At 40.1% G+C, this 26,903-nt stretch overlaps 1 protein-coding gene across 26 annotated transcripts in view; it reads left to right on the top strand.

The window, feature by feature from the left end:
* The window catches only part of LOC130250434 (poly(rC)-binding protein 3-like), a 485,448-nt gene that overhangs the window by 344,464 nt on the left and 114,081 nt on the right, over window positions 1-26,903 (top strand). For 7 of the 26 annotated variants that reach the window (XM_056486157.1, XM_056486153.1, XM_056486151.1 and 4 more), the window contains exon 1: window positions 5,564-5,783. The exons of 4 other annotated variants lie outside the window; for them this stretch is intronic. The gene's annotated coding sequence lies outside the window, so the exon portion shown is untranslated. 15 more of the 26 variants (XM_056486154.1, XM_056486148.1, XM_056486137.1 and 12 more) reach the window with 9 other exon arrangements.

Genomic DNA, 26,903 nt, shown 5'->3' with positions numbered 1-26,903 from the left:
CCATGGGAGCCTGGCAGGGAACTGTTAGTGAAATACTGCTGATTTTGCCTCCTGTGGTTAGAAGTGTTGTGCACCAAAGAGTGCAAATTCTCCTTTTATCCTTCAGCAGCCTGCTGCCCCTGCCCCTGAAATCCTTTAATTCTCATCAGGCTCCACTGAGATTTTTGTACAATCATACCTCTATTATGAGATACCAGTTGTGTGTATGTGTGTATGTTCTGCAGGTTTCATGATACTGGCACCTTAGTGACATTCTACACACCTCACACTTTAATAACCTGGACATCTGATGCTGGAAAATTCATATACTATGAGTGTTAATGCAACTTGTACCCAGTGTTTCAGACAGGGTCTTTTTGGAAGATCAGCTCCTCTCTGCTTTGCTGTATGTCTAGGTACAAAGTGTGTTTTCTTCTGATCTAACTGCACTAGAATTCCAGGCAAAGAATATCACTTGTATAGAGCTATACCATAATTCCTTTAAAAGAAAATCCTAGTTTTATCTTATCTTGGATGTACAGTGCTCCTGGTTCCCTGCAGATACAGTCTCCCTTGATACAGAAACCCAGACACTGATTTTGAAGACAGAGTTCATTTTGGACTTTATTGAGGCAATAGACCTTGGTTTTGGCTGCCTTCAGAAGACAGAATTTCAGTCAAGCAGAGCTGATGTTGTAATCTTGGATGATGATGGCATTTGTGATTGTTCAGTGAGCCTTCCAAGGGATCAGCCCACTTCTCTGGGTTTGGACACATTTTCATTCTGACAAAATTACTCATGGTGTGGAAGGAGATCACAACTATAGCTGGGGTAGATTTAGATCTTTCCTAGCCATAAGATATTTTATTGTTTGAATTATGTCCTGCATTTTTTAAATTTTCAAAGTCAGTGGAGTAAAAGACCTGATTTTCCTTTCAGAAGAGTGTATGAGGTCAGCTGTCCAGAGATATTTTTCTCCTTGTAGCTCTTGTAGGAAAAAAGGCAAATGTGTAGATTTTTAAAATTGTACCAAAACAGGTATCATAATGAGATTATAATTTTAGAAAACAACTGGCTATGAATGAAAGACTTCTCCTCTTTTCTCTCCCCTAATTCATTTTTAAAAACCCAGATTGGCACTTATTTTTTTTCCTGAAATGATACCTGTCTCTCTTTATCCAAAATTATTCAATTAATTGAATGATGTGATTCAAATGCTGTATATGTGGGCTTTTATCCCCCTTCTCCCCCCACTAATAAGGAAAAGAATTCTATGTTTAAGGGATTATACCACTAGGATCATGAGTTTAATGTGAAGCTCAAATAATTGGCATTTACATTTTTATCAAACAAGAATAAAATTAGAATGGTAAAGTAAATGCAACCTAGGGAAATGAGACAGAAGGCAGAAACTGAGGAGCAGGTTTTTCCCACGAGTGTTTTTGTAGTTGGTGGCCACAAAAGCATCTTTCTGAGACATTTTGCTTGGTGTGGTGAGCTGACCAAAGCAGAAGTGAGGCAGAAGAATCAAAAGCTTTCGCAGGCTTCCCAGTGACAGATACTTTCTGATGAACAGGGCTCCCAATCACTCAATAGAGCTATATGCTTTATGCCTCACTTACCACAGCTTTCTATTACAATCTTTGGCTTATTCACATCTAGTGAACTTGATTGCACTTTCATTTTTTGGAGAACTAAATTTTTAGTGTTTATCTATTTGAAAACAAGCGCTTGTAATGCTGTGTATGGAGTCAATTGAACATGGGCTTTTAGAACAGAGTATTGACTATTCTTTCTTCAAAGATTAGATTTTATTTCAACATTTTGGATAGCTTTTTCTCTCTCTCAATTTTTTTTTTAATTTTTTTTTTTTTCCCCCCAAATGTAATGCATGGTGCTACCACATTTGCAGAGTGTGATCCAGAAGAATTGAAGAACATCCTTAAGGAAAAGAATGGCATGTGGTTCATGAACCCCATAATTAGTTCCCCTTCCTAGCTCTAAGCAGTAATTAAATCTGTCACTTCTGCTCTGCTGATTCATTTATTTAGCTATTTAATTGCTCAGCTCAATAAGTCTTTATCTCCGGAACTGCAACATTTTATTCAGGCTAAAGAATAGCATAAGCCATTATTATTTTTTGTCCAAGGGCAGGGACATGTAAAAGAAAAGAACACTAATACTAGATGATTTGGTGGTGTTGTCAGTTTTCACTTATCAAACAAAACAGTATTTAAGGGAAAACTTCAACCAGTGCTTGAGGATAGCTTTCCATACACAGGTTTCCTTCTCCAGGAAATTATGTCAAATGCAAGGACCCAATATACCTGATCCAGATTTCTATTTCCATAATGAGTTAAATTAAAGCCCTTCCAGGTAATGCAAAATTCTCTATAAAATCAGTGATCTATTGGTAGAATATTTTATGAACAGTTTAAAATTGCAATTATACATTCAATTGTTTATAAACTAAACAGTATATTTTCTTTGTACATTTTAGTTTTTGGGACTTTGCTCAGTCAGGGAAATTTCTGTCATCTGTCTCTTAGATTTAGCATCAAATGGAGCCTTTTGATCTGAAAAGCAAATGGCATTTGGAATACTTTCACACTTGCAGAGACAACCCTTCTGAATATCCCTTTGTGACGTATATATCCACATAGTTTTTCTCATTTTCTCCATGAAGTTTTTCTCATTTTACATTTTCATCAGTCTATGGGAGGTTGCAAGATACCTTCACCATTTCTATGCAGAGGCTGGAAAAGCTGGTGCAGGAAAGCAGCATGCAAAATGATGAGGAGCAGATCAAGACAGATCAATAAAAACAGAGCCTTTTGGTGAAAGGAGAAATTTTTTTATTTTTATATCTCTTTTTATTTCCCCTCTTTGAAAGCGGGAATGACAGATAGAAAAATTAAAGATACAATGCCCACCCAGAATTCAGAGACAAGGATATTTTTCTATACTATGATATTTTCTATTGCTTCTAGCATCAGTAACTCAGTTCCATCAATTTATTCATCTGCCTGGCTGGCTAAATTTTTATACCATGCACACAGCCTTGCATTTCACTCCATTAGTGATTTATTTTTGCTGTCTTGTTATTCAGTCACAACTATGCAGTTATTTAAGTCATTGCTCATGTTTTTGCCAAGTAAGCTTATTATGCTAAAAACCTTTTTCCTGCTTACCTGGAGGGGTTTTTGTTGTTGAGGATTATGTTGGGTTTTTTTATTCATTCAGTGAGACTTCTGTCCACTCTTTTGCAATGCAAAACATGTTTGTACTGCTGCTGTGGCCAACCTACCCAGTTGGCCTTGAGTAAAGCAGAGGCAGGAGCCTGTGTAAAGACCAGCCAGTGGAACTGGCAGGGTTAATTAGCCATATTGCATGGAACACCTTGGAAATTCAGCTGGATGCACTTCCATCACTCTGGCTGCTGTGCTGGGCTGCACGGACTTGCCTGTGCCAGAGTGAGGAGCTCTGCTTCCCTCTCCCCATCATCAGGGAGGGCTGTGTCAGCCCATGGGCTGGCAGCTTTGGCTCAACAATGCTCAGTCTGTGCTGTTTGTGTTGGTGTTCTTGTTTAGCATCCGTGCGCTCGGGGTTACTCACAACTCTTGGTTGACACAAAGAACATTTCTGTCCCTGCTGAAGTCTGGAAGCCTTGTGGGCAGTTTTGTTCTTGCAAGCCTGCATATGAGATTTTTGGACTAGAGTTTTGTACGAGCTTCACTTAAATATTCTCTCTTTTAAATGAAGTGATCTTCTAAAAGTACACTCTTCGTTACACTGCGCATTACATTATGCTCAAATTCAGGGAATTGATAAAGCAGCAAAACCTGTCTGTGACAATCCTTTGTGGATAAGGATGCTTTGAGAACAAGTCTGTATGTGGATTGGTTTAGTTTGAGAAAGCAGCCTTCACTGCAGGAGGATAAATGAATGTGATCAGAAGAGAGCATGGGAATTAAATGGAAAAAATAACATTTATTTGTAGTAGAAGAGATTTTTGAGTTGATGGAAACCCGACAGATGAAATACGGGGTTAATTTCAGACGGCCTTTATCTCAGTTCTAGAAGAGCATGTGGTTGGTCAATAGGATTAACTACTTTTACACAGATTTGTACATAAACATTGAGACACGAGACTTGGACACGAGCAGAGTGCCCTCCCTTTGAAATGATTGCATTCTTCAACGTCTGGGGAGGCAATTAGGTGACAGTGGCTATTGGCTTCCCCTCAGATGAACCTAGCTGCTGTCATCCAGCCATCAACAGACTGGAAATTGCTATCTGGAAGGCACTGCAGAGTTTACGAGGAGTGTCATGGGACCAAAACCACTCCCTTCTCCCACCCTGCCCTCCCCATGCTGGAACCAGCGGCATCCAGCTACTTGCACAGTGTGAACTGGACGTTTGTGAAGTGGTGCACAAGCCCAAGGCCAGGCACTGCTGGTGGAGGCATTGTGCTTGATCAAGGGTCTGTGGGCTTTTTGTGAGTTTTGTTGTTTGCTTTTTTGGGTTTTTTGTTAGTTTTCAACTCTAGCTCACTGTATAGTTAGAAACCTCAAGCTGTAGTTTCTCCTCACAGCACTGGAATATGTTAGTGTAAAATGTGTCTAAATCAAATTACATTAAATCCTCCAGCCTTCATATAAATGCACCCCCGTCTGTACAGTATTAATGTATTGCTTTACTTATTGGTGTATTGGGAACTTCTTGTTAATGGTTTAATCAACACGAGAAGTCACCGCCTGTACTATTTGTGTGATGCACCATATCTGTGGGGTTGGAGTCTACCTCTGCCCAGCCCTGGTCAGTCGACTTGGTTATATAAGGTGCACAGACATGGGTACCTATAAATATTAGCGAGCAGCTGTCACAAAGGGATTGTGAACGAGCTGCTCGGGACCTCAAAAACATAATAGCTTGGCACCCAGAAATACATGACTTTGATAACATACTACAAGGTCACGTATTGGGGGGAGAGGGTAAGGAGGTGGCGACTGCTTTTAATCTTTGTCTCTTTTATTAAAAAAACCCTAATTTTCTAGCTTTGTGTTTCTGGTATACATCGGATATTTACAATTTTTATCACATTAGGATATGACATTCCTGGCCTTGCCAGTGCTTTTGTTTGGATATTTATAGCAGCTTCTGGTCATTGTTGAGCAAAGGCGATTGCCCTGCCCTCTGGCCCTTTCTTAAGCAGATTTTGGGCAGAAGCTCCTCTCGTGTGGCACTAATTGAAGTGACTGGTGGAGGGGGTGTTGTGAGCACACTTGTGCTGATCTGCCAGGGTCTAAGCCAAGGGAGGAAGAGAAGATAAAACGGGGAGAAGGGAGAAAAGAGGAAGAAAAAAAAAAAAAAAAAAAAAAAAAAGGAGGGGAAGGAAAAAAAAAAAAAAAAAAACAACAAGCCCAAGGCGGGCTGTGCAGAGCGGAGGGCTGCAGGGCTGCCGGCCATCTGTCCGCGCAGGGCGGCACGGCGGGAGCGCCGGGCGGCGGGAGCGGCGCCGCTCCGCAGGTGGGTGCCGGCCCCGCGGGGCTCGGGGGCGGGCGCTGCCGGGGGCGCGGGGCTCTTTGTGTGGGCGGCGGGAGCCGAGCGGGCCGCTCCGCGGGGAGCCTGCCGGGCCGCGGCGGGCCGGGTCGGGAAAACTCCGGTCGTGAGAGCCCGAACCCAACAAGTTGCGGTGGGAGTGCTCCGCGCGGAGATGGGGCTGGTTTACCCGCCGCACGAGTGAGGCGCGCTGAGGGAGATCCGTGAGGGACTGTCAGTCGGGAAGTGCGGCTTCCCGCGGGTGAGTAAGCCCGCCCGAGCCGGGGCTCCGGCGCTGGAAGGCGGTAACACCATCCGGAGCCTGCTCGGTGTGTGGCCGTGTGCCCCCGGTTCATGGCTCCTGCAAGTTTGTCGTGGAGCGGGGAGAGGCCGAGCAGGAGCGCAGGGGTCGCGGAGGGATTAGCAAGGCAGAGGTTAGTAAAGTTCTGCCGTGCTGTAAACCAGCATCACCGTCAGAGGCAACCAACCTGGAATATTGTCCCGTATTTTGGAATTTGTATTGGCGTTGGAATTTACCCCTTTCGCTCAAGTGTTAATGTTTCTGGAGGCTTTTCTTGCTGTTGTTCTTAAGTTGCCGTGTAAATAGCCCGAGTAAACAACCGGGTCCTTGCTCAGCGAGTTGTGCAGTGGGGGAAAAGTGAACTTCGAAGTGTGTGCTTCCTAAAGGAAAGTTCGAAAATATATGGTAGTTTTAAATTAACAGTAATAATAGAGGAGTCATACCTCATTAGTATGATTATTAATATTATTATTTTGGAAGATGGAAGAAAAATTGTTCCTATGCGCCTAAAATTATGTTTTAATGTCCTTTATGCATCTGTTAGAATGTCCTGTTAGTAGATACGGTTATGTTTAGTGTACAGCTTGTATTTGTGTTTCTGATAACCTTCCTAGTGCTACTGGAAAAATAAACACTCAACGCACATTACCTAAACATATTTTAACAGTTTAGGTATAAATTATAGGCAGCAAAATGCAGTCATAACTGGCAATTCCTTTGCATGTCTATCTTCAAGTTTTAGAAAGAAAGAAAGAAATAAGTATCTGTTAAACGTGTGTGTGTACCATCCAGTCTAGCTGTAGGTCTTGTTTGTTTCTTTTGTATATGGTTCTAGAAGTGGAACAATAGTGAAGAATTGAGTTGAACAGCTGGTAATCCATTTGTCCATTGCTTATCCCTAAAAGGATTCCTGGTGCAAAGTTCATTAACTATAACTGGGAATGGTTCAAAGCAGAGTCCAGGAATTGGCCGTGCTGAAATCTGTCAAAAGTTTATAAAAACAAACAGAAAAGCTGAGGTTTGCATCCTCATAAACCTCTTACAAAATATGTCCCCTATCTAGTATGCTACTCACTGTACTCAAGGCAAGGAAAAACCTCGATGAATCATGTGGATATTGCTCCATATCATCCTTATCTATAATCAGGCGAACAAAAATATTTTTACTTTCTTCAGTCTGGAATAGTTGGTGTTTTGCAGAAGACCTTGCCTTCTTTCTTTCTCTCATCAGGGTCCTTGCCGCAAAAACAAGTCCTCAAGAATATAAACGTTTGTTTTACTGGCTATATTCCTTATCTCTCCCACCTTTCAATTTATGCTGGTTTGAATATTTCTGTAATATTGAAGTCAGTTGCCATTACTTCCTTCAAGGACCCTATTTAAACGCATTTGCGGAGTGTGTGCAGCATGATAATGTGTAGCACCATGGATATATTTAATTTTATTCTTACATGGCTCAATCTATTCTCTTATTACTTCAGAGAAGCAAGAAACATGATGAAGGCTCCATTAGTGGTATTGGTAAGAAATACATTAACGCGAGTGCACGGTCAGTAAGAAAGTGTTTTTATTTGAAAGCCTTCTCGTAGCAGACAACGCACTAATAATCACAACCTGTGCCATATATCTTCAGTGCTAGATTGCATTTGCTTTTAGGTTTTTTATGAATGCAACTTTTATTCAGGATAGCTGCATTTTCACCAAATGCCCAGGCTCCTTGTTGCTTTCCAGCCTTTGCAGCCTCTGAATGCTGTGGGGATTTGCTGGGCAAAGAGCTGGGTGTCCGTGGGCTGGGCAGTTGAGGATGCAGCCCTTCTCAGAAGCCAGCCTTGGTATTGTAGGGCATTGAGGTCTGATAATAAAGTCAAGTGAAATGTGGTATTAAAAATATAAGTCAAATCCAAAGACTGCTGTGTTGGTTGGATACCCAAGAGCAAGCTGGAATAGCCACTCTGAGAGATAACTGAAAATGCGGTGAGCGACTTTTGCAAGCCGTGAGGGAAAGTGCTCAGTTTTCTGTGTGAAGCTGCTTTCCATGGATCCACTGCAGGGCAAGAGGCTGTCCTGGTGGAATGACAGGGGTTCACATCCCTCGTGCTCAGTACCCAGGGAGAAGGACGGGACATGGGGGAGCAGAGGGTGAGGTGACCCTCCTTAGGAGTGCTGGGAGCCTGAGTCCAAGCATGCTGGGCAGGGACAACTCCAGAGGGACCCTGCAGCAGGGCAAGGGTCTACCACTGCAGTGGAAAGTGGTGGAGCAGCTTGCAAAGCTGATGGGGGACGTGACTGCAGCCACAGGTGTGTGTGGCAGAAGTGGAAAAGAGGTATTTGTGGGAGGGAAGGGTTTTGAGGTGTCAGATGTTGTGGCAAAACACATGGTGGTCATGGTGTAATGTTTTTAAGGTGAAAGAGAGATCAGATGTCTGGTGGAGCAAGCAGTAAATGCAGGTGGATGACACCAAGGGCCAAAGGTCCTAATGCTACCATAGGGAGGCTTTGCAGCTGGATGGATGACCCAGTTTGGGTGCTTTGGAAAGAGTGAGTCAGGAGCTGGGAAGAGCCATTCAAGTTCCTGTTTGTCATCACAGACCAGGGATGAAGCATTGGGCAGCTGGGCTGAGGGGAGATGACATACAGCAATTATAATTGGGGTGTGCAGCATGAGGGCTGACACCCAGAACAAAGGGGCACAGTGAATAATTTTTAGACTTTTCTGTGGCATATATGAAATTGGGAATACAAACTTAGAGTTCAAAGCAAAACTTAAGGAGAGCAACCAGAATTATTCTGTAGCACTGAAGCTTTTTACTCTCTTTGTTACTCTCTCCTCAAGATTTTCAGTTAGTGGGATCTCCGTCTTCTGATGTTTATAACAACATCATGATCGGGGATTGTAGAATGCACAGAAATTAATTTTCATAGACTTTGCCAGATCATTTTCCTTTAAAAGAGACCTAGTTGCACTTTTAATAACAGATACACTCTGTTGTAATCATTTGCTAAGCAACAGGCTCGCTGTGCTGCCTATGAAGCACAAAAGCAAGGGACGCTTTGACATGTCACGTAAAGCTTACGTAAAGTTTGTGAGCAGCAGCAGAAAGAGTGAGTGATGAATGCTCTGGGTTTTGTTCCTTACGTGAAAGTAGTTTATAGTTGGGTATTTTTCTCTGCTGGCTGCCATCAGCAATAGAAGTATCAACAGGAGAAAAATGGGTCGCTTGGGTTTTAGCATTAAGCAGCAAATCCAGGGCCAATAGGATTTAGCTGGGATGCTAAGGTTTATTCAGTGCATTTAGTTAATGAAGTTGGGGAGGGGAGGAAGAAGGAAAGAGTCAGTGTCTAGGCTTGGGGGAAGGGATGAAATAGCCTGCTGCCACTAACTGCATCCTATGGTGACTCCTCCTCATTGATAGATGCTCCACAAGACAAAAAAACAACTGAGCAAAGGAGGTTTTAATTAAAAAACAGCAGCTCAATGCCAGCTCTTTTGGATTAAAATCAAGCAGGAAGTGTTTGTAACAGACATCTACTTGGTCTTAAGGGTGTATGTTTTTACCCCTAAGGGTGTAATGCCCGTCAGCTGGTGAGAGGGAAGAGGTTGATAATAATATGTGCAAGCAACCATGAAGTGGTCATAGAGCTATGGAAATATTTAGCAAGAGCAATTGTATGTTAATATTCATCAGTCAGGCACAGAAGTCAAGTTCAGGCCAACAAACTCCCTTTTGAGCACTCTGCCAGATTTCTAGCAGACAACCCATCATCCCCTACACACACGGGTGGCCCTTCACTGTGCTCACCCATATTCTGAAGCCTTTGTGTCCCCTGCCAGAGGCTGTCATCTTGTGTACACAAATGCTGTTCAGCATCTTGACTTGCCTTCTGAGCCCTGAAAGCCTTCAGCACAGAGACACAAAAAACAATTAGTACAGCAAGTCATTGTTATTTAAAATATAAAGGGCTGTTATCTATATGTCAAAAAAAAAAAAAAAAATTGCAAACCAATATGAATTGATCTCTTCCCCCAAGGGAGTTAGTTTGTTGGGTTTTTAATTCTGGATCTCTAATTCTGGCTCCCATTTGGAGCAGACCTTGTTTTCCCCAAAGCTGTAATGGTCATTTAGAGTGGGATGAAGTTCCTTTCTCCCATGCTCCTCTTCAGAGGTCTGTGCTTGACCATAGCATCTCAGTGCTGCTGGGAGTCCTTGAGCAGCAATTAACACTGTCAAGACTCAGCAGACTTTCCTTCTGTGGGGAATGTGGCCATTGATGTCAGGATCTGACTAACATGGAATAGTGTGGAATAGATAAGCAGAAGGTTTACAAAATTAATAAGAAGGGTCCATGTACCTATGGTTCTTGGCATGATCTAGTTGCTCAGACAGACTATAGCATGATACAATTCTCTGAGGAGGATGCTGCAGTATTTCTTAGTAGGATTTATTACAGTTACACCTGAAAAGCTTCACAAAATGGTCCAGAGAAAAACTTGAATGTGTGATTTTTTTATTTTTTTTTAACTTACAAACATCTTAAGATAAATATTTTCAAATAGTAATTGAAACAAAAGTAGTGAAAATGCTTAGGAAAACACTACTTTTATGCTTTTCCCTGTACTGGTTTATTTCTGTTAGATTCACAGTACATTTACTGAAAAGCAGTTACTTACAGAATAGTTTAGGCACATGTCTGTAATAAGAAAGAAAGAATTTGATTTCATTAAAATTAAACGAACCAACACCAATGACTGTGATGCTTGCAGCAAGGCTTTATGAATGTTCAGCCAACTTTTAGAAAATGGGGGTAGCTGTGTCAGAACAGCAGTCCCAGGCTCAGCAGCAGGAGTCTAGGCAGCTGTATATGTTTGTTGGTAAATAAATACAGATATTATTGCTGATCTTAGGGCTTTATGAAATGAAATCTGAACAGTGTGATTGTCTTAGTGGCAACAAGTGAAGTATAATATTATCCCAGATGCAGAGCATGCTGCAGAAAAGTGAAGAGGGATACATCTCCAAAGAAAAAGAATACTTTTGGATGTATCTACATGGTAATGAAGTGTTTGGTGCAATGTCCACACCATCTAGTCCTGTATTTATGATGCTCTTTACCTTTATCACTGTTTGCATATATTTTCTTATCAGTAGGCAGTAAAGCACCTGTTCATCATTTGAGCCTAAACAACTAGAAGGACAGAATCGGAGACTTGAAGACCATAAAATGACTTTTCTGTGATTTCACTCAGTTAATGAAACTGTGGCATGTCTTGAGGATCTCATTAGTGTAGTTCTAGCTACGTGCCAGCATCTACCTAGAAGAGCAAACAGAAAATTGCTGGCTGTGTTGTAATATTAAACATTCTATAGAATAATAGCAGAGATTTTAAATGAAAAGGCTGTGAAACATTGGAGGCTAATGCAACCTTTGTAAATGCTGTAAATCTGCTCAATAATTACTATATAGGCTGGATTATTATATAGTACTGGGTTAAATACTGAAGGTCCTTTATCTGTGTGAATCTGGTGGAGATTTCCTTACATATGTGATTAAAAAGTGATTAAAAAAACTGATTTATTTCTTTATAAGTGTATGCTATACCTGTGAGAGTAAATTAAAATAAAATGTTTTGCTCCTGCAGATAGGAAGACATGAGAGTTCTACCTTTGTTCCACTAGACAAGTTTATAGTATTTATTCACAGTGATGAGAATCAGCTTTGGAGTTCCAAGTCCTTTTAATTCAGTGACGTTTGGATAGGTGGATTTTGATTGAGTAGTAGGGAACATCAAAAGTTACACCATTAAATTTTTCTGTGAAGAACAAGGGCTCTGTGCAGACACAGAGAGAGATGCACTTTGTTTTGCCCTTCCTCCTTCCCCCATCAGCATTCACAGTGCACAAGCAGAGATGCCTGGTAGGTACTGAAGAGGCTGTCACTGTTAATTTATTGTGAGCATCCCATGGTGACTGGGGTGGGGTAGAGGGAGCTGAATAAAAATTATAAGAGCTATTGAAACTGGCTTGTAACAAAGTCCAATGTCCCTTCAGTGTTTCTAGTATCAGATAAGCAAGATTCTCAGAATCTGGTCCTATGTGTTAAAATGCTGCTTAAATTTTGGAAGCTTCTCTTGTTTGTGTAAGAATGATATTTTTCTGGCAAAAGACTCCAGCATGAGCCATGATGGTGGAGCCTCCTAAAGCTGTTATTTTTCCATTGACTAACTGGAGCAGATCCCCAAGCAGCCCTCAATCCTGACAGAAAAGTGGCTGCACTTGAAGGTGTCTGCTTGGAGGTGACCATCATGTGCTGGGTGTGGCTTTCCCACACTTCTAACCAGTGTTGCTGTTCACTTACAGGAACCTTAATTGCCAGTATATCTCTAGGAGCTTCAGTGCTAATTAATCTGTTGCTGTTATAATTGAGTATGTGATATTGTGTAGCTACTCTTTTTGGTAGCTAATTAGCATTTCTGAGTGATTTCCCCCACTTCTTGAAAAGCATGCTTTTAGAAGGCACTGATCTTGAGCTGTGGCACAGTAACTTCAGGTATATCTGTTCTTGTTGCTGGATGTGGAGCAGAATGCATCAGTTTAAACCCTGGAAATGCAAGTTGCTTCCCTCTGCAGCTATTAAGACTGTCATGGCTGAGTGTAAGGGTACTCACCTGTTTTCTTCCATATTGCTGCAGAGTAGGATCACATCCATGGCCAGTTGCTGAGTTCCAGTTGATGAGTGATACCCCTCAGTGGTACTTCCTAGCCAGTGGGTAAAACAAGCTCCTTGCAGTTGTATGAACATACTTTGTTGTGCTTGGATGACACTTTGTGATTTCTCAGAAAAATCCCTTCTCTCTTCCTGATTTCTAGTTTCAATGAAAAGGTGATAAAAGGCAGAAGTATGACCATTTAAGTGACCTATCTTGATACTTCTTGTTATTACCCTTTTTCTGTCAAAGGTAGCCTTAGCTTTTGGATTTGGTAAACTTTGACAGGGGTCTCTTTGTTTACTTATTTTTTTGACTGGGCAATTGTATGAACACCACTTGTGGTGGATTACATATCTAGATATTACATATCTATGTGTATACATATATACATGTATATATATTCAGTTTTGTTGGTACTTCTTGACCCCAGATTTGCTGGGAGGAGATTGCTGACACACAATTTGGACTTTGGGCTGTGCCTTGTCATTTCTGGGTTTCCTTTTAGGGTGATCTGCTAACCAGGACCTATTCACTTTTAATCCTGTTTATCATCTGAAATCTCCCAGCACCGTGACCTTTCCTTGCCTGTTTTACTGGTGGTTAAGAAACAACCCCAGTCATGGTTTGAGTGGGTGTGTGGAGTTACTGGGGTGCTGGCAGTAAAATGCAAGAGAGGCTTTAAAAAAAGGTGTACAGGAATCCATTTTACTGTGCTTTTATTAAACACAGATTATTCTGCACAGATGGATGGGCTTTTGCTTGTCTCAGGTGTAAAGGATCCACCAATATATGTCTAAACCTTTCTAAAGCAACTTGAATTCATGTAGGAGAAATTCATTAAAGTTCCTATGAAAATGGAATTTTCTTTTACCCTGTGACCTTTCTGATTTCCCATCCTTAGACAGGAATGACCCAGTCTCCAGTGAATATTATTATTATTATTATTTTTATTATTAGTCAATAGAGTTAAAAGTAGTATATTGTGGGATAGATAAAAATGTAAGCAGCCATAACTAGGGTTGCCTATGCCTACTAATAAAATGTCACCTTCATTTTAGCTCCATATGCCTCTGAGATCATACTTAAAAATACATCAAAATGTGATTCTCTCAATGAGAATATAACTGAGCTGCCAGGAAAATAATTTTATTTCTAAATAATATATTTAGAATATACAGGACAAGCTTGAAAGATTGCAGATACATCATAAATCAGTTTTAATTTCTAGTTCCTGTGCTACTAATGCAATTCACATTTTTCAGATAGATAGATTTTATTACATGAGGGGATTATTTTATGAGGAGTTTGAGATTTTTGCACAATCCTTTCTTGATTGTGTTGATTTCAAGGTTATTAATTCTTATTCAGTTGAAAAAAATTAACTGGAATCTTTAAATACAACTTTCTCAGGTTTCTACTAGATTAAATTTCTTGCATGCTTTTGTTTCTAGAATGTAGGCAAATTGGGCAAAATGTGTGCTTATGTTTGCCCTCGTTTAAAAGGAAACTAATTTACATTTTGAAAAAAGTTTTAGAAACTTTGTAGTTTGGATTAACCACAGAAATGTTTCAGTTTAAGTTGTTTTGGATCAGTACTTTTATTTTATAAATAGCAATTGCAGTTTCTTGGGGGTTGGGAATAGCCACAGAGTAAAACCACTTTGGCCCTGCAGATGTGCTAAAGCTAAGGGCAGACTTTTTTAAAAATCACATCAGCACAGATTCAGCCCAGTGATGAGTTTGGCTCAGCATGTCTTCTGCTGCAAACATTGTTTCTAGAGATTATTAGTCAAAATTTGAAAACTGTGTAGACGTCTTGCAGAAAACTGATAATCTGCCTAATGAGCCTTAGCTCTCTGGGTAAAGCCAACGAACAAGGTGTGTACTTGAATGCTTTTCATTAAGAGCATTTATTACAGTAGATGTCAAATGGATAGGCTATTGTAATAAACAAAAATAGGGTAATAGCTCATGTTTAACGAGCTTTCATGTCTGCAGACCTGAATAGCGGCTGCCTGTAAAAGTCTCTCTACACTTCTCATACCAAAGAAGGACTTACAGAAAAGTGTTTGCTCAAATAAATACCTTTTTAAATTTATGATGTGTAATCAACAAGGTATGACATAATCTATATAAATTTTAACCTTATATTGTTCAGTTAATACTTGGTCAAATTCAATAGTTTTGTGCAAGCACTAAGCACCTAATTTACATACCTACCTATGGTTTGGATATATGCATAGTGACTTTGTGAAAAAAATTGTATTAAAGGAGATTCTGAGACATAAATATCTTCCTTTTATTGTCAATCTGAAGTGCCATTGATCTGTATTCCTAGCCAGTAATGATCTTTTGCAACCATTTGAAACAGCTGTTTAAATGTATTCCATTCATTTGCTGCCTTACTTCTTTGGAACAGACTGTGAAGGTTTTCCTGATTTTTAACATGTGTACAGAAGACTAAATGTGGTAAAAGTCCAAGCTGTAGGTAGACTTGCCCAGTTGTAAATCCAAGGAAGATGCTGAGGATGAGATGCCCACAAAATCCCTGACATTTCTCCTTGATTAATCTGTAGGAGCAGTAGAATGAGAACAGGTTGCTGTCTAATCCCTGAGGATTTCTGGGATCCTCTGTCCTCCTACATCCAACTTTTGTGATGACACAATGATGTTCCCAGACTCTTCTATCGACTTTGCCTACAAAAAGGCAGCTCACTGTGAAAGTGATGTGTAATTCTGCTCCAGCTTGTATCTGGACAAGAACTTTTTCTTCAAGTAAAATGTCATTGGACAAGAGAAAACAGCTTCAGTTGTTCCAGGAGAAGTTTAGATTGGATATTAGGAAAAAAAAATATTCACTGAAAGGGTTATCAGGCACTGGAACATGCTTCCCAGGGAAGCCATCTTTGGAGGTATTTAAAAGATGCATAGGTGTGGCACTGGGTTAGTGGTTGAACACAATGATCGTAAGGGTCTTTTCCACTCTTACTGATTCTGTGTTTCTGTTGTCCATGGAAATTGTGTTTTCATAGGCTTTTTCTTCTTTCTGCATCCATTGCTCCTAACTTTCACTGCTTTCTTCAGAAGATCTTTTAAGTTTTAAACCTGGATGGCTCCTTCTTTTGGGGTTAAAGGAGAAAGGATTGAATTTACAAAGATATGTTGTCTCAGTGATGGGACCAGTGGAAAGTGAATGTGTTATGTCCATGAGATTGGAAATGTAGTGTTAAAAATCTTTGCAGTATGTGTGGATAGGAAAAGCTTACCTTGGTATGTGGATTTTTTTCACATCCCTGAGATAATATTTTTATTGATGTAGGGAAGTTTAGTGGTTAGTACCAGAACACTACTGTGTCCATCACCATTTTGCTGCAGTAGGAATAAATTTTACAAAACGTGTGTGTTTTCATTTCAAGCACATGTAACATTCAGCAGTGGAATAACTAAAAAATCATATTCTAGGCAGACTTCCCCCTCACTGCCCCATTCAAAGCAGCCTTCTGGATCTCATATTGATCATAAGGCCAGCTTCTTGTCTTTTTGGATCTCTGCTGCTCTGTTGAATATATTGGAAAAGTTGTATTGAAGATTGAACATTATTTTTGAAGTTTGATCTGTTTTCAGGAGAAGCTAATCTTTGGTGTGCATGTATCCATTTTTTTTCGGTTTTGAGGTAAATCTCTGCTTACTCATTCCAAATTATATGTGAATGTATGTCTTACATGTCTGTGTTATTGGAAAATTTGCAAGTTGGATTAATTGGGAGCAAGTCTTCTCTTGCTGTTTCAGGCACATCCTGGGCACCCAATGTATGTCCATCTATAAATGTTATGATGGATCATTTGCCATGTTAATGCCATTTTTTCCTGTCTGTGGTTAGTTTTAAAAACCTGCCTCCCATAAGTTGGAAGGGGAAATAAAATCACATCTTTTAGACAGCCTGTTTTCTAAGTTCATACTCAATTTCAATGTCTCCTTTGAATTCATCTCTGCTATTGGGCACCCAGACCCCAAAACAAACTCCAGTCTGTTTGGCAGATGACCACAGGATTGGTTTGTATCCTGTGAGGCACAAGACTCGTCTGTTTTACTTGGAACACGTATGAAGTGACTCCACCTTGATTAAAATGCAATCATTTTGCATACTGCAGTGGGGTATTAAGTTTTGCAAATGTCTGGCCTGCATTCTTCTGTTCAGTTTTTCCTTTAGCTCAAGGAAGTTGCTTGTCGTCTTACCCTCCACCAGGACTCTCAATAATTCTCTTCTTTCATCTATATTGTTACCTGTAGGTTATTTATAGACTATGATCATATTCTGCTCAATCCTCTTTTCTGGATTATAGAACTTTAGCTTCCTTAGTCTGTCTTCGTATTCAGTGTCTTATCCTCCAATTCTTATATCATTTAAGTTAGCCTTCTTTGTATATGACTAGTTATTTTATATCTTTTTTTTGCAATATGTGAAGATAAGACCTGCATGCAATATTCCATTTGTGGTCACATCATGACTTTGTACTCTGAAATTATTACCTCCTTGGATTTATGTGAGATACATGCACATCAAAGACCAGCAGTTGCTTCTCCTGCAAACAGATCAAACTTGCAAAATAATCTTCGATCTCCAATCAAATATTGAACCTATTTTCAGATGGCATCATGCTCTATGCTTCTAGGCAGCATTTGGTACCACTTATATTCCAGCCTAAAGCAAGAGCAGCTTTACTTATTGTGAGTTAATATTCCCTTGTTTTCTGCATCAGCACATTTCAAATGTCTGTGGATTACTATTCTCTTGTAGACAAAGACAAAACAAATGGGAAGGTGGAAAATATTTCCCCCAAAGTACATGAAATTAATGCTTGTGAACTTAAAAAAAAATACAGAAAACTAAAGTAATAAATAATTCATCTTTACTGGAAATATGTTTGGATTTTTGTTCACTTTCATGTGTGTTTGTCATTTTTTATTTCAAGAGAGCAACAAAATAATAGTTCTAAAATAGCAGGAAATGAACTGCACATAAGACCAGCTGCTGGCTGGACTCTCACAAAATCAACTTCAGTTTCTGTGCGTAGGAGGCCTCTAAATTTTTAGAAGCTTGACTGGTTTGGTTCTTCACTCCACACTCATGCCCTCAGTGCATCAAACCTCTGAACTGTCTAATTTATCTGTCTTGAATTCAAAATGTTTTCAGTTTGTATGACTCAACAATGAATTCCATTCATAAATCAAATTACATAAAATTCATGTGGTTCTATTAATGGCACCTGTAGTAACTTTTATAATTAAAAATCGTTATTTTAGCTTGTGTAATTTACTTGTAGTGTGCAGTTCCAACTCCATAGTCCTTTTCAGCTAAATTTATCCTACTTGTCTAATTCTTTCTCTACGGCTGCTCCTCTTCCCTTGAGGAACATTTAGTACCTTTTGCTTGCTTCCAGAGTTGCTTATCTGTGGAAAAGCTCATGCTACTAGCATCTTGTACACTTGCCTGAGTGAATCCTAGAATTTCAGAAATAGTAAGAAATCAGTTTGTTGCTTGATTATCAAATTCAATGTTACACCATTCAGGTGTAAACACTTAAAAGATTATGTGCCAATTATATCACCATTGGTGGTTTCTTATTCTTCCCATCCAGATTTAGCATTGTCATAAGGGGTCTCATTTCTTATTTGCTTCCATACTAGTCTGTGCCAGAGATTAATTTGTTTCATCAACTTCAGTTGGAAAAAAATTAAGCATTGCTGTAATATTTAAGAAACGTTTTTCTGCAAGGATGACTCTTGTAATTCAGGTGAAGACTGAGTAAGGCAGGCTGTCTTTAAAATGTGCCTGCTTCCTCCTGTGGTGGAGGACCTTGCCAATTCTGGCAAATCCATTTTGACTGCTAAGTTATACTGGTTATTTTAAATAGTAATAAAAAAAGTTTTAAATGCATTAAGTGCTTTAAGATTAGTGCCAGAATGAATGTCATTAAGTAGTCTAATGAATCCAATGTGTTCCCTTTTGAAGTTAGCAGTCACTGAGATCTGGGAGAGCAGTGTTAGTACTGAAAAGTTGAAAAGCAGTCCAAGGGAAGCCCAAGGAAAGGGGAAATACTGTAAAACTTAAACTGGAATTAGAAAATAAGAGGATTTAGGGAAAAAATTTAAGCCATTTGGAGGAAGTTTTCAAACCCTGGCACTGCAGTCTTGTCTCATACCTTGTTGCCACTGAATCTGCAGAGACATGGCTTTGATTGCCGTCTGCTTGGTAAATGAGTGGCTCCTTCCTAAAGTCTGTCTTGGGCTATTAGATGGGGAGTTTGTCTTGCCAGACTGTGCTGAGAGCCGAGGGGTTCAGGGTGGTTATTCCTGGTTTGCTTCCCTGATCTGTAAAATAATATTTCTGTTAACAGAAAGGTGGGCAGGGACATTCTGGAGGATGAGTGTGTTCCATGAATGGCTGAATTTGGGATCTTGAAGGGCCTAGTTATTTATTTAATTTATTTACTTGGCATAATTTCAGACTAATAGCCTACCCAGGAAGTTTGTGCTGTAGTACACAAATTGCAAAACAAAAATGTGTGGTGAAAGACAGACATGTAGAGAACAGGTTCTCCAGATCAAAAGAAGCCATTTGGTTTCTACTTGTACAGCTGAAGCTCTCTGTATTGTTTGGTTTCCGAAACAAAAGATGCTGCCACATTACTGTGGTTGGCTGCAAAAGCCTGGGAGTGCCCTTCCAGCCTTGCAGATCTGTCTGGCATCTGGAGATGAGGCCAGGGAACAGAAAGTGTGAGTGGGCTCTGCACCACAAATGTGTGTCCCTATGGTATTTATAGGCTCTTACAGCATTGTTAGTAGGCAAGGCATGGGCAGGGAGTGTGTGACCATGCTGCTTGGGGCTGAATCACCAGAGAGAATAGGGGTGTCTTTTGGGGCTTTTGTTTTGTGGATGGCTGCTTGGTTGGGTGTTTTCATTTTTCACTTTTTTTTTTTTTTTTTTTTAAACAAAACCACCCAGCTTGATTAGTCTGCTGCATGCAGGCAAGTTGTGCTGCCTGGACTGATGTCCTGTGTTCTGGACCTTCTGGGATGAGCAGTAGTGGCTGTTCCACAGCTTCACCTCACAGGCACTGGGAATGCAACTACATCAGCTCTTGAGCCAGCAGTTGTTTTTTGGAGGGGATTATTCAAACCAGATTTTCGAGGTCTGAGCAGTAATTTGTAGTAAGTTTGCTTGCACTGTAATGGCTACCCTGGCAAGGTCAAATAGGAAAACAAGCTCCTAGTAACAGAGTTTCCTTGGGGCAGCAGGAAGTCTGTACCTGGAGGATCGAGAGATGGGGTGGGCATAGGCATGAGTGACTGCTGCATGTCACACTCCCCTTTCTGTTCCCTCAGCTGAGGCCGTGCCTCCTGCATTCACAGGCTGAGGAATGCATTCCAGGCTGAGCTGGGACCCAGCTGCATTTGGGACCGGAGCTCTCTAAACGTTGCTGGCGCTGGGCTGGGAGTAAGGCAGCTGGGACCCACTGGCGGTGCACTAATCCATTTTGACAGGGAATCAGAGCTGGAAAATGATGGTTTTCTGAAGAGTTAGAGCATCAGAAGTTGACGCTGCAGCACCACTGTGGGCTTAAAGTTGTTGTATCCTGACTGTTTTTTGTGCCTGGGTAATCCTTGCACCTTAATTGCTTCATTCTTGCAATGAACGTGACCACCAGGTTGCTTGTCAGAAAGTCTGTCTTTAAATTGGAATGCTTACAGAGGCAGGAACTGTTCTATCCCTTCCTTGTGCTCTTTTTCTCCTCCCCACCCCTCATCTTTTACCACCCCCTTACATACTTCTTTTAATTTTATTTTTTTTGCCTTGTCTGCCAAAGAAAATATAACACAAAAATCAGAGTAAATAATTTTGTGCTCTTTTGTCATCAAAAAGGTGATCAGTTCAGTAAAGTTACAAAGTGCTGTGAAACAGTCACAGTTGCAGACCAGTGGTAAGTGTACTAGTTCATAATTCTGGGAGGCTGAAGTCTCTTGGGTTAACTCTCCATTTCTGCTCTGTACCCACTGATCAGGCAGTTATCAATGGTATGGAGGCCCTTTCTGGTGTGATCTGAGTTATTTTGCTTTATGTGTGGCAGAGTATTCTTTGCAAAGACAAGCCTGTATATTTCAAATTGACTTTACTATTATGAACCAAGGGTGATAAATTTTAGTACAAGTTGTAACAGCTTGTTTCTTTCGTTTATTTTTTTTTAGTAGTTTTATTAACATGACTTTATTAACATGACTTTCGATTTTCTCTAGCTAAGCAGCCCAATTGCTGTTGTGTCAAATAACAAAGATGCTCAATAAGTTTTCATGGCTGCATAAAGGAAAATCATATATTTTATTTCATCCAAAAATAAGAAGGATTTTTTTCTGAGGAAGTCAATTATTTGAAGCCACTCCAGACCAGATTTCTAGAGTCAAGTTTTGATTTGAGTTCTTTGCAGATTTATGGTAAAACAAATATGAACATTAGATATCTTAGGATGTTATAACTTGTTGGGGGTAAAAACTGTACCAGTCTCTGTTCTGCATCTTTTGTTCTCAATGAAGATTTCTGGTGTTATTTCATGTGATCTGGATGTCTCTGATGTCATGGTTGCTCCCAGTTGCAAATGAGAGGTGTTGATTCAGCCACAATGTTAGTCAGACAGACAAAGACTAAAAGAAAACAATTTTATTTTTCTTGGTCAAGTGCAAGTGTAGATGCATACAACTTTTCTGGTTGATGTGCTCATGAATTCCTCTCCCCACATATTTGATCCTCACAAAGAATCTTGAATGTGAGCCAGGTTTCTCTGGGAAATTGTCCCCTTGATGATGATATTTGCCAAGAAAGGGATTTCCACAGTGTGCTAGCAAGGGAGAGAACTGTTAACCCTCTGTAGATGGGAGAATGTAAAACCACCACTGGAAAATATGAGATTAAGCTTGCCTGCATCATATAAATATATAAGAATTCTTTCTGGTGATTCTGTCAACCTGTCAAGGTTTTCTCATGTTTTCTATCAAATTGCACTATCTCTACATAAAAATTGATCTGATATTTTTAAAAATTATTATTTCTTGCATAAAATATTGAGAGGAGGGGTTTCTGTTATTGTAAAGTGCCTGCATAATCATCTAGTTTAGGCCTTCACCAGTGCATGGTGGCTGTATTGTCCTTTTCTCTCTGTAGTACAGGGTATCACCAGAAGCCATGATGAGCATATGACAAACACCAGAGGTAGAGCTGTAGCTCAAACCTTTAGTCAGAACTTGGAAAGGAATTAGGAAAGAGAAAGCACATAGCCAGGAAGAATCCTGTTCAAATGAATGTTTCTTTTAAATGCCTGCACCAAGAACACTCTATAAAGAGTAGTAGGGGTGCATATCTTCAAAACCAGAGTGTGTAAAAATCATGGATTGAACTAAATGCTTCAGGAACTTCAATGCTTAGTGTGCAGAAAGATGCTTTTGTTTCCAAGTGCCTGAGGGGGTATCTGTCATGTAGATGAGTCCCCTCATAGACCACATAAGCCTGGCAGGGCTCTTTTGTGACTCATATCTGTTGCTAAATAGGTGCATGAGATTCTCCCAAAGGAAATACGGAGAGGACTATACATCTGTCAGAGCAGCGGGCCCTCCTTTGGCTCCAGTGGAACCGAGGGAAGGAAACAATTCTGCAGGCAACGAAAATAAATAAAAAATAAGTTTTCTATAGGTTGGTTCCATGTCTGGTAATTCTTGGGCAAATGAAGGTGACACTCAGGACACTCGAACACGCAGGACTTCTCCAGGGTAGCAGATATGGACCTCCCTGACCCCTGTGTACTGGGATTTCACTTGGTGCTATAAATTAAGTTCAGACATTCAGGCTCTGAACCAAGACCAGGTGCAGATCCCACTTGCTGAAGGTCAGTCTCGGGAAGACAGACATGGATGCTTTCCTGTGTAATGGAAGGCTGCTAAACTACACAACAAAGGTTTGCAATGCAGTTTGAATCTAAACCCGTCCATGGCAAAGAGACCTGAAAACGTAAGCATCTGTGACTGCAGTTCAAAGAAATCTTGTCTACAGAGCACAAGTAGGATGTCTTTTCTTCCCCCTTGCTTTTGAGGAAGACTGTGATAGCAGTATTCTAAGCAAAACAGCTAAATTCTGATAAAAAGACGTCTTTTAAAAAAATGTTTTTCAGCCGATGGTATATGAACCATATCTCAGAAACCCATGGCAGGTAAAGATGAAAAGCAAGCATTTTGCCTTGGGCTTAATTTTGCTATTCAAAGGTCTACATATTTGCTGGAAAATATTTAGGGATCTGTGATGTGAAAACAGTTGAAAATCACTGACCTGAAAATATATTTCCTTGTTTTCAGAAAACCAGTGAGACTGAGTTAAGCAGAACATTTCTCTGTGGTGATGTCTTTCCCTCCTACCCCCATCCTACTAATGGATCACGTGATTTGTAACTAGAATATAGCCTTTCATTTCTTATGGTCCTTCTCTAATGAGATCTTTCTGTGTTGTAACATCAGCACGGAGCTTTCCTAGACTGCTTGTACAATTATCCAATGTACTGCAAATTTAAATGCAAATGGAAAGTTCGATCAGTTTTGTAAAAAATCACGTTTTCCACTTATTTTGAAATAAACAGTCTTGCCAAAGAGATCTTCCATCATAATTCAGATGTCCTATAGTTCTGGGATCAGGGTTTATTTCTATTTATGCTCAAAAAAAACTCAAAATTGACTACTGTAAACGGAACAGATGTGTCTACACTAGATGTCATAATTATCTATGACAGTGTAGCCTGCCTTTGGAACACATGTGCTACAGGCACAGCATTCAAATATTACAGACTTCTGACCTTAAGCAGATGTCATTATTTTAGTCATATGGACAAGCCAGAAGGAAGGTCAGAGCTCATTCATATATATTTATATCATAGTCTTTTATTTTATGTATACATGTGGTATTTTAGCTTGAAGGTTTATAGGAAGAGGTTAGCCCTAAGAAGTGCTCAGGGTGAAATTTGGCTTCTTCCTGACAGAACACAGTGTTTTTAGTGATGTGGCATTGTTTTATTTTTTTTATTTGGGATTTCCTGCTGCCTTTTTTTCGGCATGGAAACTATAGGAGGTTGTTGTTACCTGAATTATGCACTGAAATCACTGGGATTGCCTGGAGTGGACATCAGCCTAGACTTTGTTTCCCTCAAAGTAGCTGTCATCTCAAGTAACTGTCATCTTCATGGAACATGCTCATGTCTGATCATAGCCTTTGGCAGCAGTCTTGAGCAGGAAAACATTCTTTCAGTTCAGGTGTCTGGGGCTTGTGGGTGTTGAAGACCACTCTGAATGCAGGTGAGGAAGCTGCAGCTCATGGAGTTTAATTGTAATGCATTTTACTGGAGCACTGCTGTGATATTGGTGACCTTCCTCCTTTCATTTTACTGAAACCATATCATTTCATTTTGTGATGTTCCCTGAAGCCACCAGGTTATCTAAATAGTTTGCCAGCCTCAAAGCAAAACTCACCCCTTTTCCTAGAGATCCTTTCACTACCACTACTGGCAATCTATCTTTTTTTTTCTGTGAGGGGAGAAAAAAGCCATGCTAACCTCAAATCATTTTGCAATTGCTAACACAGCAAGAGTCTAATAAAAACAAAAGGACAGCTGAGCAACAAATTAAAGGAAAGGAAAGGCCTTGAAAGGAAATGAATAGATGAGTTCCTTTGTGAAAATCACCTTTTTCATATATTATATGTATAGGGTGACAGCAGCATTTTAGCTGAGTAATTAAACTCTGGGGTACATGCTTATGATGCCAGGAGAGCAGAATGACTGAGGCTGAGAATTTCTCACAGTTAAATCACAGACCTATTAGAGCTGAACTAGCATCAGCCAGGTAACACTGTGGTGCTGTATTAGTGGTAAGAATAGTCATAGGGATTCCTGACAACTTATTCCCATGAATGTATTGAAACAAATGCTACTTTCAGCTCTTTAATTAAAGCACCTGCCTTTAGCAATGGTCAGAAGATGCTTACAGGTTATGAGAGCTGCTTCTTCAACTGTGTACTTTCTTATCCCTAGAGAAGCATATTACAGCATGACTATGACCCCCAGAACACAGGCAAAAAGTCGTTTTCTGTATGTATGACCTTAGTTTTGAAGAGCACTCGTGGAACAGCATGGTTGCAGCAGTCAGTGTGTTGGAACTGATTCCACCCATCACCCCGTAAAAAGTCTGGGACTGCTTGATCCTCTGCCACATGCTCCTCTTGGGCTCAGTGCTCGGGCAGAAACCCAGAATGGCTGAGCTGACACCAGGCTGCAGCTGCCCTCTGGCTTTCTTACAGTCTGTACTTTTTGGTGCTCTTTGCAAAGGCAGGGTGGACAAGCCTGGCTTATTTGTAAAAGGTTTGTTGCTTTGTTATTTCTATTTTAGGGAAAAAAAAATCCTTAAAACCTTGGAAACTGTAGAAGTTGACAGCTTTATTCCTCCTTTTACCAAAACTCTCCTCTTTCTTGCATTATCCACCCTCCTGTTGTGCATTGGGGCTGAAAAGTCCTAGAGAAAGTTAAGGGCAAACATTTATACTGTGTAGATCTGTCTCTGTCCTTAAAGGGGCCAAATGAACTGTGCTGGGTTAAAATCTGTTCTGTTGTATTTTTTGGCATGGTCCTGTAGAGCTGCATTCTGTAAGGCTTAAAGCTGTTGAAGTTTTATGGGGAAGAGATATGAGACTTCACTTACGGTTACCTGGCACCTGTTTCCAACCACAGCTGAAAGGCAGCATAATTTGGCAAAAAGATGTACAGAAATAACCCCAGACATTGTTCCTGTGTGGCACTAGACCACACCAAAATTACGTAGGGCATGACAATATTTAGATCAAAGCATTAAAGCTGAAAGGTCATCCAGACCTTATTGCAACTAAAAAAAAATCAAGTAGTCCTTATAAAAGCTTTGGCAAAGTATTGTTGGTGGGAGGGGGAAATAACTCTTGAAAAAGCTTGAGGTTGGCATTGATTGAAATAAAATTGAGATTTGCAGGTTGGCAACAGCCACTTTTAAGGCATGAAATTGCATTGTCTATTCTTTTTTTTTTTTTTTTTTTTTTTTTAAATAGAGAGATGATTAGTAACCTGATAGGAATTTGTCATTTAGCTTCTCTGTACAATAGGTGAGTCAATGAGTGTGCACTATGATGTAGCCTTGCAATATTCAGCATTGCTCGTACTGCTGGGTATAAGTCATTTAGATTTCAGAACTTTGCAGGGGCCAAAGTAAGATGTGTTTGAAAATCACTTACATTTTAAAAGCCCATTTTATTCCCAGTTCATGCAGTTTAAGTTCTTAATACCAAAGCAGTGGAAGTTTAGGGCATGGTTTGTGTTCTTTCATAAGTGCATTATGCATCACAGTTGCATCTAAAAAATAAGAGATCCTTGGGTGGGGAGAAAGCTTTTGACTTTCCAAGGCCCTTGGTGCTAAGAAACTGTCCCTCGATATTCAACGTCCTTGTTAAGAGAAGAAGCTTTTAACTGGGATTTGCTTGAGCATGGTGGTTTGAGAATTCTGATAGCTTTTCTGTAACTTGGCTTTTCAACAGTATCTTACTAATTCGACCTAATAGAGTAGCAAGTGATGTTTGATCTAGAGGAAAAATAAAGAAATGATCGGAGACAAGCCAGTAAGCTGAAATGGGATAAATCCTTTGAACAGTTTGCAGCTGTAATTTCTGTGTTAGCCTGTGGACAGACATACCCGTGTCTCCACTGTAAACCTTGCAATATTGAAGCAAAAAATCTGTCTTCTGGGCCACATTGGATGAACCCTAAATTTTGCTTTAAAGTCAAAGCCAGCCACAGTCTGCAGAGACCATGATACACTTCCTGTGAAACAAATGCTAAAGTGGGAAGGATCAAAACAATATGACTTCAGTTCTGATTCTTGTTGATGTCCAGACTATAGCAGATTTTGTACTGACTCCGCAAGATTGTTATAAAATAATGCTGGTAGGAATTGGCCATATTTTGTTCTCTTTTTGCAATGTTATGCTTCAAGAGAAAAAAGCCAAGCAAGTTCTGTTATCTGTGCTGCCAGTAGGGAGATTTTCAGTGGCTGAAGACAATTGCTGTAAGAGCTTTAGCTGGTGGTAAACCCATCATGGGACTGAAGGAAAACAGTTTTTATCCTCACTTTGGCAGAGATGCCATTATTTTCATGGAGAAGAGCACAGGGAATCTCTTGGCAAGTAAATTTTTTTGGATGTTGCACCTCTTAAGATTTCTCTCAATTCTATAAATCTCAAAGAACAAGGTTTTGGGGTATTTTTTCTGAAAGGG

This window comes from Oenanthe melanoleuca, chromosome 2, assembly GCF_029582105.1.
Source record: "Oenanthe melanoleuca isolate GR-GAL-2019-014 chromosome 2, OMel1.0, whole genome shotgun sequence".
NCBI classification, from domain to species: Eukaryota; Metazoa; Chordata; class Aves; order Passeriformes; family Muscicapidae; genus Oenanthe; species Oenanthe melanoleuca.
Note: the sequence above shows the minus strand (reverse complement) of the source record. Positions and strands in the feature narration are given on the sequence as shown.